Source organism: Schistocerca nitens, chromosome 3, assembly GCF_023898315.1.
Source record: "Schistocerca nitens isolate TAMUIC-IGC-003100 chromosome 3, iqSchNite1.1, whole genome shotgun sequence".
Classification (NCBI taxonomy): domain Eukaryota; kingdom Metazoa; phylum Arthropoda; class Insecta; order Orthoptera; family Acrididae; genus Schistocerca; species Schistocerca nitens.
Genome location: NC_064616.1, coordinates 143,850,227 through 143,862,336, shown reverse-complemented (window position 1 = coordinate 143,862,336; position 12,110 = coordinate 143,850,227).

Here is a 12,110-nt window from a genome sequence, read left to right as displayed (position 1 = left end):
TTTTATTGCAATAAGCTACCTTGCAGTACGGGCTCGTAGCTTTGGAGTCTGTGGCGGTGACAGCCGCTTGTACCTCGGCGTAGTCGTGTGAAGTTAGCACCCCTTTTTCGAGAAATATACACTTTTTTCACAGTTCTTGTTAGATGTACCATAGTTCTAGAGTTCTTTGTACAAAATTTCAATAGTTCTGCAAAATGTAACGAAGAAAACAACAATACTCGAAAAAATTTTCGTATCGAAAACATTCTCTGACAATTTCCGCAAAATTTAAATAAGTACAAGAGTTCTGAGCACAGTTCTGAACAGAGCTCCAAGAGTTCTTTCGAAAATCCAAGTAACATTTTTTTGTGCAGCTAATAGTTTACGAGATAATTGCAATTTATGAGAAAATCTTTCACTTACTGTGAAGTTGGCACCCCTTTTTTCAGAAATGTATACTTTTTTCCGATTTCTTGATAGATATGCCATAGTTCTAGAGTTCTTTGTACAAAATTTCAATAGTTCTGCAGAATTTAGCGACGAAAACAATATTCGAAAAAATTTTCGTATCGAAAATATTCTTCGTCAATTTTCGCAAATTGTAATTAAGTACAACAGTTCTGAGCACAGTTCTGAACAGAGCTCCAAGAGTTCTATCGAAAACCAAAGCAACATCTTTTTGTGCAGCTAATAGCTCACGAGATAATTGCAATTAAAGGAGAAAATCTTTTCACTTACTGTGAAGTTGGCACCCTTTTTTTCAGAAATGTATACTTTTTTCAGATTTCTTGGTAGATATGCCATAGTTCTAGAGTTCTTTGTACAAAATTTCAATAGTTCTGCAGAATTTGGCGAGGAAAACAATATTCGAAAAAAATTTCGTATCGAAAACATTCTTCGTCAATTTTCGCAAATTGTAAATAAGCACAACAGTTCTGAGCACATTTCTGAACAGAGCTCCAAGAGTTCTATCGAAAACACAAGTAATATTTTTTTGTGCAGCTAACAGCTTACGAGATAATTGCAATTTAAGAAGAAAATCTTTTCACTTACTGTGAAGTTGGCACCCTTTTTTCAGAAATGTATATTTCTTTCACAGTTCTTGACAGGTATGCCATAGTTCTAGAGTTCTTTGTACAAAATTTCAATAGTTCTGCAGAATTTAGCGAAGAAAACAACAATACTCAAAAAAAATTTTCTATCGAAAATATTTTTTGTCAATTTTCGCAAAAATTAAACTTGTACAACAGTTCTGAGGACAGTTCTGAACAGAACCCCAAGAGCTCTATCGAAAATCCTAATAACATTTTTCTATGGCGATAATAGTTTGTGATAAATTGATTTAATGTGGGACACACTTTCTCTACAGAAAATATAAATATATTCGTACAACAGTTCTGATGACAGTTCTGGACATCACGTGAAGAGTTCTATCGAAATTCCTAGTAGAATTTTTTAGTGCAGGTAATAGTTTAAGAGGTAATTGCAACTTAATTAAGAACCCCATAAGAGCTCCTACTGTGAAGCTGGCACCCTTTTTTTCAGAAATATATATTTTTTCTGAGTTCTTGATAGATAAGTCATAGTTATAGAGTTCTCTGTACAAAATTTCAATAGTTCTGCAGAATTTAGCGAAGAAAACAACATTGTATAACATAGCTGATTCAGGAACCCTTTCCTTCTGATACAATTCTTACAGTTGCCACAATAAATCACTTGTGCATAGATTCCAACTGTACTGATCATTACAAAAATACAACCATTGACCAGCGGCGCACATTTCTTGCAGCGTTGTACAAAGCATTCGGCTTATCCGCTGTGAAAATACCACACTTAGCGCTATTTTAAAATTTACGGTGGATGGCTCCCGTTTATCTACAATGTCAGCATCTATCAAATTATCTTCATGCAAATGTGATGCCTGGATCACTCACGTCCCCTTTTTAGGTACGGTGGAAACTAGAGTTCAGTCTTGTGGAAGCTAAAAAAGGAAATGTGGGCATCCCTTCTTTTACTGATAGCAAACTCTAGAGAAATCTCCACGCTTGTTTTTCTTCATCATGCCAACAAAAGAAAAATTCTCCCTTCATAGCTCTATTATCATTCCAGTACTAGTAAACCAGTTGTCCGCTTTCACATTTCGACCTGACTGATATATAGGTTTACACAGCACAGAACAACATCAAAATGTTTATTGCTCAGTTGGTAAATCCTTCTGGTTGCAACACAGCGTATATTTCCAAATTGTACAGGTAAAATACTTAAGAATCCACTCTTAAGAATCCATACTCGTTTGTTTTGATTGATACATATTGGCGAAAACTGTACCTTCCACAGAATCCTTCCAGCTTCTTGTCTACTGTAACATTTTCTCCAAGGGTGTAAGATTTGTGGTAGTTGCGTACAAACACAGTAAATATTTCCCGAATAGCTGTTAGCTTGTCTAATTGTCTCCTTTCATCACGAATAGCGCTACTGTAAAATCTAAGGCTCTCCAGAATAAATTTGAAACATTTTATGTTCATTTGCGAGGTGAAATTTTTCAATGCCATCACCATCAGTTCCACACAGATCTTCCAGGCTTTATCTGTTACTTTTGTTAACAACGATTAAAAACAAGAGACTGATGAAGGCTTTCAATTCAATATCATTCTGACTGGAATACAAAACTATAATAGACAAATATCGTTATCTATGAGGTAATTACAGCATCACAAATGCTGCTTTGGCTGCACCTATTGGTACAGGTAAATTTCGAATAATATTATGCTCTTCGAACAATATGCTTTGGATTTCTTCAACATTATCTAGTACTTCCCACTTACAATAATAAAATTCCTATAAAATAACGCAACCAGGCGCAGTGTATTAATCTGAAATTTGACGTTCAGACAGCGGTTACTGACTATTAAACAGTTCAAACAGAATTTAAGTGCAGTTTACATTCTGGATTAGCTTTGTACTACTTACTACGTTGATAAACAAATAAATTAATCGCTGAAATGAAATACGAAAGGGCACAGTGGATAAAAACGAGCAATCGGCTCATATCTCATCAAGAGAGCATTAGCGTCGATACTGAATCATACAACAATGAAAGGCACACATGAAGTGTATATTTTTAGAATCAGGAAGAACCAGATGAATTTTATTACGTAAAACAGTAATTGTTTTGAGCTCTCATGACATCCAGGACCCACTAACAGCTAAAAATATGCCCAGGACCCTCATGGATGAAAGTTATGTGGCAACATCACCAGCCGCTAGGATACAAAAAAAAAACATGTGCTGTGTGTAACGAATAAATTTGAAATTGCTGTCGTTAATATTGTTGCAAACATTTGTTCTAGTTAGAAAGGAAGTGTGGAAGTTCGATGAGTTACACTACAGCGAGAGTTAAAAGTCTTTACAATGTATAGAAATGTAAGTATATTTACTGAATATATCGTACAAACGAACTAAGTAGTACGTTTAAATCCTAATTCAATACATGACTGATAGAGGTGTTATAATGTTGAGGGGATACAGTATTAAAGTTAATAAGAAGTTCGAAATTTGTAAATAAGAACCTCGTTTATTTGGTCCTCAGTAATCCGGATTTCCGGTTTATCCGGATTCATATTTTGTGTCCCTTGGTATTTTTCTCTTTTTTTCTTATAACACGAAGATGTGTAGTCGGTGAGGTACATAGGCTGCTTATCACTAGGCCGGTAATTTAGTCTAGTACTGAGTGATAAGGAACTCGGAGTGTGTGAATGACATTGTTTCTCAAGTATTGTACATTAATATAACGGTGTATTGACGCCCATCAAGTAAGTTGCATAGTAACCACGCCAACAGCACTCCACCACAGCTCATTGTACCTCTGGTGCGATTCTCGACAGGTGTGACACCATCTGGTTAGTGGCGCGTGTGAATGTATCTGCTCTCTCAGCCATCTGTTTGTTTTGCACTGACGAGCCTTCTCTTCTTGAATCATCTAAGCGTGCACATCCCACGCTTCCACCTACAGTTACTACAGTCAGTCTTAAGAAGGTGTACTGGCATTTGTATAGTGCTGAACATTTAGACTTTTTGTATTTAGTAGAATATACAACCGAGTTTTCGATTTTTGGTTTTCCAACATAAAAGTGAGAATTTACGATCGTACTCATAGCTGTACTTCCAGCAGTACTTTATCTCCTGCGTTCCCAATTTCGTAGAAGTTGTCCTACGAAAATTGCAGAAGAAGCACTCCTGGACGAAAGGATATTGTGACGATATTCTTTCGGCACAGCCTGGGGTTAGAGACCCGGTCCGGCACACAGTTTTTATCTGCCAGTAAGTTTCACATCGGCGCACACCCACTGCACAGTGAACACACCATCTATTTCATAATCTACTGGCACCATAAAAATGTTATGAGGGTTTTTAAAAGAACTCTTTCGGTGCTATCCAGAACTGTCAGCAAAAGGGTTGTGCCAATTTATTATAATGTAGACCAAGTGGGTCTCTCGAAAATGCTATTATCTCATTAACCGTTATCCCCACAAAAAATGTTATTACAGTTGTCGGCAGAACTCTTAGGGTCGTATTAAGAAATGCCATCAGATCTTTTGTACGAATTTATTACTTTTACATGACAAAAGTGAGTCCCACATTAATTATCTCATATAATGTCATCGTCACAAATAATGTTATTATAGTTTTTGGTAGAACTCTGTGGGTGATATTCAGAACTGTCATCAGAACTATTCTACGAATTTTGCTATATTAGATAAAGTGAGTATCAGATTAAAACAATTATTGTATAAACTATTATCGCCACAAAAATGTTCTTATCATTTTCAATGCATCTCTTCCGGTGCTATCCAGAACTTCCAACAGAACTGTTATACAAATTTATTTTTTCCAAACTGACATAATTTTTTACCATACCAAAATTTTGCCGAGTTATTGTTTTCTTCCCGAAATTCTGTAGAACTATTCGTGTTTTGAGCAGGGAAATCTAGAACTATTGCATATATATCAAGAACTGTGAAAAAAATTTATATTTATCGTAAAAGGGCTTCAAACTTCACGGGAAATGCTCATAAGCATTCCTTAATAAAGGCAGTTACTACGTAAACAATTACCTGCACAGAATATGTTACTAGTATTTTCGATAGAACTCTTACAATGCTATCCAGAGCTGGCATCAGAGCATACGAACAGACATAATTTTTTTTTAATAAGAGTGCCCCACAATTAATCAATTACCGTACAAACTATTATAACCACAAAAAATGTTGTTATGATATCGATAGAAGTCTTGAGGTGTTAACCAGAACTGTTCATCAAAACTGTTAAACGAATTTACTTTTTCTGTGGAGAAAGTGGGTCTAACATTAAAGCAGTTACCGTATAAAGTATCATCGCCACAAAAAGATATTATTAGGATTTTCGATAGAGCTCTTGGTGTTCTGTTCAGAACTGTTGTACGAATTTACTTTTTGCGAAAATTGACAAAGAATGTATTCGATACGAAAAATTTTTCGAGTATTGTTGTTTTTTTCGCTAAATTCTGCAGGACTATTCAAATTTTGTACAAATAACTCTAGAACTATGACATTTCTATCAAGAACTCTGAAAAAATATATATTTCTGAAGAAAAGGATTCCAACTTCACAGTAAGTGAAGAGGTTCCCTCCTTAAATTGCAATTATCTCGTAACGTGTTAGCTGTACAAAAAATTGTAATTAGGATATTCGATAGAACTATTGGGGTTCTGTTCAGAACTGTCCTCAGAACTGTTGTCCGAATTTACTTTTTGCGAAAATTAATAACGAATGTTTGCTATACGAAATTTTTTTCGAGTATTGTTGTTTTCTTCGTTAAATTCTGCAGAACTATTCTAATTTTGTACAAAGAACTCTAGAACTATGCCATATCTATCAAGAACTCAAAAAAATATATATATATTTCTGAAAAAAATGGTGCCAACTTCACAGTAAGTGAAAAGATTTTCTCATTAAAATGCAATTATCTCCTAAAATATTAGCTGCAGTAAAAAATGTTACTTGGATTTTCGAAAGAACTCTCGAAGCTCTGTTCAGAACTGTGCTCAGAACTCTTGTACTTATTTACATTTTGCGGAAATTGCCAAAGAATGTTTTCGATACAAAAATTTTTCGAGTATTGTTGTTTTCTTCGCTAAATTCTGCAGAACTATTGAAATTTCGTACAGAGAACTCTATAACTATGACTTATCTATCAAGAGCTCTGAAAAAAATATATATTTCTGAAAAAAGGGGTGCCAGCTTCAAAGTAGGAGCTCTTATGGAATTCTTAATTAAGTTGCAATTACCTCTTAAACTATTACCTGCACAAAAAAATTTCACTAGGATTTTCGATAGAACTCTTCACGTGGTGTCCTGAACTGACAACAGAACTGTAGTACGAATATATTTATATTTTCCGTAAAGAAAGTGTGTCCCATATTAAATCAATTTATCTCAAACCATTATCGCCATAGAAAAATGTTGTTGGGATTTTCGATAGAGCTCTTGGGGTTCTGTTCAGAACTGTCCTCAGAACTGTTGTACAAGTTTAATTTTTGCGAAAATTGACAAAAAATATTTTCGATACGAAAATATTTTCGAATATTGTTGTTTTCTTCGCTAAATTCTGCAGAACTATTGAAATTTTGTACAAAGAACTCTAGAACTATGCCATATCTATGAAGAACTCTGAAAAAAATATATATTTCTGAAAAAAAGGGTGCCAACTTCACAGTAAGTGAAAAGATTTTCTCATTAAAATGCAATTATCTCGTAAACTATTAGCTGCACAAAAAAATGTTACTTGGATTTTCGAAAGAACTCTTGGAGCTCAGTTCAGAACTGTGCTCAGAACTCTTGTACTTATTTACATTTTCGATACGAAAATTTTTTCGAGTATTGTTGTTTTCTTCGCTAAATTCTGCAGGACTATTGAAATTTTGTACAAAGAACTCTAGACCTATGCTACATCTATCAAGAACTGTGAAAAAAATGTATATTTCTCGAAAAAGGGGTGCTAACTTCACACGACTCCTCGGCGTGATTCACTCGCATCTGTCGCTAGCGCGGCCGTGGGAATCGCTACTTGTGTCAGTTCCAGCGACAGAATATTCAAACCCTTAAGAATATAAATAAACTACATTAAATCTTATTCAATTTCGAAAAACTTCATATTTAGCCTTTTGTTATAAAAAAAGGTGGTGGCAAAATCTCAGCTTCCTGGCTGGGATACTTTCAAAGTTAGAGAAAATTACCAAAAATACCAAAAACCGACACTAGTAAGATTAAAGTCAGTTCGGATGCATACCAGTTTGTCCTTTGCTATCAGTTGGAATCATTACTGAAGTTTACAAAATGTTAGGTCAGTATATTTGAATTTTTATACCTAAATAATGTTCACAATTTTTCGTTTTCGTAATAGAGAATTTAGTATGAATTAATATTCATTTAGTAACTATTTGTTTTGTTGTGTAAATAAATGAGAATAAATGAGAGTGTATATGCAGGACATACGTAAAGATTCAGTATTATCTCCTGTTAAACATTATGAAACTTGGTCATGGGAAAGTCTGCAACAAGCTGTTGCAACGGAAACTGTAATTCCTCTTACTTGCTGATGACGTATGTCCAAGTGTGGTTGTTTTTGTAAGAAGGCAGCCAGAAAAAGTTATTTGTAGATTAATGTTTTTCTAAAGTTATATCAAGATCAGTTTTCATTTTGTTTGATTTGGTGGAACATTTTATTAATATTTGCAACATAAAATGACGTAAATGCATCTGTGAATGCTGAGTGGAGTAAAACAGTTTAGGCGCGAATATGATCTTGAACGATTGATCTGATTGGCTGTTCATTTGATCAGTCAATCAGAGTGAAGTCTTTCCGGCGCTCTATCAAGTAGTATATGCGCTATGAGCAACGGCATTGGGTAGTCGTAGTCTTGCTGTCGGACGCGCAGGTCATGTTGAATGTGTCCGTAAAGTTATATGTAAAATGAAGAAGGTACTATTATTTTGCGTTCGGTTTATATTGCCGTGAAAGGAGATGCATTTACGGACAGATTGTGAAAATTTGAGCTTTGTGAAGGAATTAGTTGGAGAGATAAACGCGTGTCCCCTCTCGGCCTTTGTGAAGAAGTCCGCGTAGCATATTTCGTAATCGTTTACGGAATAGTTGGCGAGCAACGTCTTTTAAAGAAATCCACTGAAAAGGGCCGAATGTAAAACTCATGTTGTAGCTGAGTATAAACTGTGAAAATCGCGTAACAATTCGGGTTGAACATTGGTACATTTTTGGCTGTCTTGCATGTGTACTAGATGGTATGAGCTGTGAGATGAGGACGGTGATATTAGCCGTTAGTTTTATATGCGGGCTAATGGCACTACCTATTTGATTTGGCATCTAAAGCAAATATTTGCCGAATTTTGACATTTTTCTAAAAGATGAAACAATCGCCCTCCACCCGAAAATTGTTATAAGATATTTGCATGACATTTAGCTACAGAGTAAATGCGGCCTTTGCTAACGTAAGTATTGACGATGTGTTTCTTCAACGCTGTTTTTAACATCATCAGAACAGTATCTACGTTGCAGAGAAGCGGGTCGCTGACCAGTCGCCGTACTGAGGTAGGTGGAACTTTCGTGGTTGACAGTACGACGAAAGAAGCAATAAGCAGATACGTGAAATTTAGCCCAACAACGCCGCAGTACAAGTCGACTTACACAAAATTTCCAGTTGTTGTGAGGAATGGCAGCTAGCCCTAAATGTGGAAAAATGTAAGTTAATGCGCATGAGTAGGAAGATCGAACCTGTAATGTTCGGATACGGTAGTACTAACATCTTGCTTGATTCAGTCAAGTCGTTTAAATATCTGGGTGTAACGCTGCAGAGCGATATGTGATGGAACGAGCATGTGAGAATTGTGATATAGAAGGCAAATGGTAGGCTTCGGTTTATCGGGAAAATTTTAGGAAAGTACGGTTCACATGTAAAGGAGACTGAATACAGGACAATGGTGCGACCTATTCTTGAGTACTGCTCGGTGTTTGGGATCCGTAATAAGTCTGATTGAAGGAAGACATCTATGCACTTCAGAGGGAGGCTGCTAGATTTGTTACCGGTAGGTTCGAACAACATGTATGTGTTAACGGAGATGCTTCGGGAACTCAGATGGGAATCCCTGGAGGGAAGGTGACGATCTTTTCGAGAAACACTACTGAGAAAATCTTATAACAAGCTCAACTGATTAGGTCCCTTTACTCAAGTGGTGTGCGCCAAGAAGAACCGGTTCAGGTTTGTTACAAACAAATTCCCATTAACAATAATTCTGTAGTTTGCAGAGTTTGGAAATAACGACAATGACATAACAGATTAACAAATAGTTTATTATGAACAGTTTCACTTTCACAATGTATACACTCCTGGAAATGGAAAAAAGAACACATTGACACCGGTGTGTCAGACCCGCCATACTTGCTCCGGACACTGCGAGAGGGCTGTACAAGCAATGATCACACGCACGGCACAGCGGACACACCAGGACCCGCGGTGTTGGCCGTCGAATGGCGCTAGCTGCGCAGCATTTGTGCACCGCCGCCGTCAGTGTCAGCCAGTTTGCCGTGGCATACGGAGCTCCATCGCAGTCTTTAACACTGGTAGCATTCCGCGACAGCGTGGACGTGAATCGTATGTGCAGTTGACGGACTTTGAGCGAGGGCGTATAGTGGGCATGCGGGAGGCCGGGTGGACGTACCGCCGAATTGCTCAACACGTGGGGCGTGGGGTCTCCACAGTACATCGATGTTGTCGCCAGTGGTCGGCGGAAGGTGCACGTGCCCGTCGACCTGGCACCGGACCGCAGCGACGCACGGATGCACGCCAAGACCGTAGGATCCTACGCAGTGCCGTAGGGGACCGCACCGCCACTTCCCAGCAAATTAGGGACACTGTTGCTCCTGGAGTGTCGGCGAGGACCATTCGCAACCGTCTCCATGAAGCTGGGCTACGGTCCCGCACACCGTTAGGCCGTCTTCCGCTCACGCCCCAACATCGTGCAGCCCGCCTCCAGTGGTGTCGCGACAGGCGTGAATGGAGGGACGAATGGAGACGTGTCGTCTTCAGCGATGAGAGTCGCTTCTGCCTTGGTGCCAATGATGGTCGTATGCGTGTTTGGCGCCGTGCAGGTGAGCGCCACAATCAGGACTGCATACGACCGAGGCACACAGGGCCAACACCCGGCATCATGGTGTGGGGAGCGATCTCCTACACTGGCCGTACACCACTGGTGATCGTCGAGGAGACACTGAATAGTGCACGGTACATCCAAACCGTCATCGAACCCATCGTTCTACCATTCCTAGACCGGCAAGGGAACTTGCTGTTCCAACAGGACAATGCACGTCCGCATGTATCCCGTGCCACCCAACGTGCTCTAGAAGGTGTAAGTCAACTACCCTGGCCAGCAAGATCTCCGGATCTGTCCCCCATTGAGCATGTTTGGGACTGGATGAAGCGTCGTCTCACGTGGTCTGCACGTCCAGCACGAACGCTGGTCCAACTGAGGCGCCAGGTGGAAATGGCATGGCAAGCCGTTCCACAGGACTACATCCAGCATCTCTACGATCGTCTCCATGGGAGAATAGCAGCCTGCATTGCTGCGAAAGGTGGATATACACTGTACTAGTGCCGACATTGTGCATGCTCTGTTGCCTGTGTCTATGTGCCTGTGGTTCTGTCAGTGTGATCATGTGATGTATCTGACCCCAGGAATGTGTCAATAAAGTTTCCCCTTCCTGGGACAATGAATTCACGGTGTTCTTATTTCAATTTCCAGGAGTGTATTTACAATTTAGTTTCCTTTTTAGAATATTATTTTTTATACTTACTTCGTATTTTTTATTTAAAGCAATTTGTTGTTTATTAACAATTTTTTGTTTACAATCGTTTGCTTTTGAGAGACTGATTGTTTTACAAAGCTATTTTCTTATGTACAATTCAGTTTACATGGGTTGCTAGTGAAGCAGGATGTCTAACAATAGAGGAAGATGATGATAAACTGCGATGCTACTTTATTAAGAATGTACACAATGGATAACCGTTGATTCCATTTGGACTGGTGTGTTGGCCCCCGGCTGCTGATCAGGCGCTCGTGCTGATTACGGAAAGCCCCATAGAGCAGGCTCACACTACTGAAGGGGGCGTCACACTCCGATCCCCGGAGTGCAGGACACCCAAGTTGTGGCTCCAGCGAGGGCAGTGCAGGCCTGAACTCCTCACTCCGTCCCTTCGGCTGGTGGTGGGGTGGAGCGCGGTTCCCTGGGCGGGCACTCAGCCGAAGGGGAGGGGTTCGAGGCCTGGGGCTCCAGAGGCAGCTGCATCATCTGCAATGGCGGAATTTCACGGACCGATCATACATCAACGTCCTCGACGACTGCAGAATGACGAATGATGGCGTCATCCGGTTTAAACGTGATTCTGTCCACTGACTGCAGTGTGTCACGGCGAAGACTCTCCTCATGACAATATTTAGTAAGGTATTAGTGTCTTCCCGAAGGCAGCTGGATGTCGTAACAGACAGTACGTCGCTTGCAGTAACCGATCTGGGCTATTCAGGCGCATGTTCTCCAGTAACCACTTACCCGCAATGGCGATAACCAACGCGATGTGTCCCATTTCCGTGTCTTGTGGCTTCCTCTGCTGTAACCTCTGCTCTGAGAGCCTTGGGTTTCTACATTTTCATCCCTGATACGGAAATCTCGTCCTCAAGCACTATGACCCACGTTACTTACACTACAGTTTTACAGTCACGGTCTCCACTGGACTAGGCATATTTACTCTCCCATTCGATAACACTTTGCGCTCGACTTCCTTGCTGGGTCTTTGGAAGTGCAATCCTGTCCTTGGCAGGGTAAGCCGTCGGTGGTGCCATGGATACTGCTCAGGATTTGATGGCTGAAGGTGGGTGATCTTTCTTTTGAACTGGAAGTATACACGCCAATAACTGCAAGAATTACACAGATGGCTGTGGTAGAGGTCCATGTTGTGATGATCTGGCGGCGGTGCTCTGTCCTGTATTTCGTCATATGATCCAGAAGATGTTCTAATGTTATGCAGC